This window comes from Meleagris gallopavo, chromosome Z, assembly GCF_000146605.3.
Source record: "Meleagris gallopavo isolate NT-WF06-2002-E0010 breed Aviagen turkey brand Nicholas breeding stock chromosome Z, Turkey_5.1, whole genome shotgun sequence".
NCBI lineage: Eukaryota > Metazoa > Chordata > Aves > Galliformes > Phasianidae > Meleagris > Meleagris gallopavo.
Genome location: NC_015041.2, coordinates 49728536 through 49729630, shown reverse-complemented (window position 1 = coordinate 49729630; position 1095 = coordinate 49728536).

The window sequence follows — 1095 nt, the reverse complement described above, 5'->3', positions numbered from 1 at the left end:
TTTCTTTTTTTTCCCAGTAGGCATAATTTGCTGCGTAAGTGTCTAGTGTTGACCCTTCAACACTTCAGGAACCTGGGAAGCTGTAGCTTATCACACTGCAGCAACTAGTGTACCATAATAATTTATTACCACTAATTTATCATCTTACTTGTGGCAGCAATAAGAGAGATTGCAGCAATATCCTGCATGATACAAAGCTTGCCAGTGCATGCAAACTTCCCCTGTTTCAGTGGCTCACCAAGAAACATGCTAATTGTATAATCATCCTCAAAGTTTATGGAACCTCTGGAAGGGAATTTAACAGCAACTGAGAGAGTAGGTCTGTATAGAAAGAGAAACTACTTTAGCAAGAACACTTTTCCTGGAAATATGATATTAAATATATGCTGATCCCTGATTCTAAATACTAGGAAAGCATTGGAATATTACAAGGAAAAACAAAAAAAAGAAAGGAAGTAGTAGTTGTATCTGTGCCCTTGCTATTCCAAGAATCAGGAGTTTTATAACTTCCCTGAAGAAAATGACAGAAAGGACCAAGAAATAATTAAGAACTGTCTGGGTAGATGCTTCCAATTCACTTGAGAAGTCTGTAAAAAAGCAGATCATGAAGACAACTGGAAATGTTTCAGGCATTACTGACAATACAAGGTCTGTAAAATGACCATCTAGGAGCTTTGGAAAGCAGCAGCAAGCACCATCTAGGCAAAATCTAAGTAATAGATATTTATGAAAGGTAACCTTAAATCTTTGATGATACTGTGTGCCATCTGATTCAAATCCAGTCTCCATTTATGAGCCAGGAGTTATTCTGCTACTGATTAACTTGATACAGAAGGCTAGGAAGGAGAAAGAGAAATCAACAAGTTGAGCTCTGTCAGTTTGTGTGAATACTTCTGCAGCTGACTAGCCACAATTTTTTTTTCATACAGTGAGGTATGCATACAGCTAAATGTAGCAGGACTGGGAAAATAGTGGTAGTGTAATGCAAATGTCCACTAAAGACAGTAAATGAAGCTACAAACATGAGTTCCAGCTCTGTCTCCCATGTGTAACAGGGACCACACACAGCTTCAAATTTTACAAAGCCCACAGAGA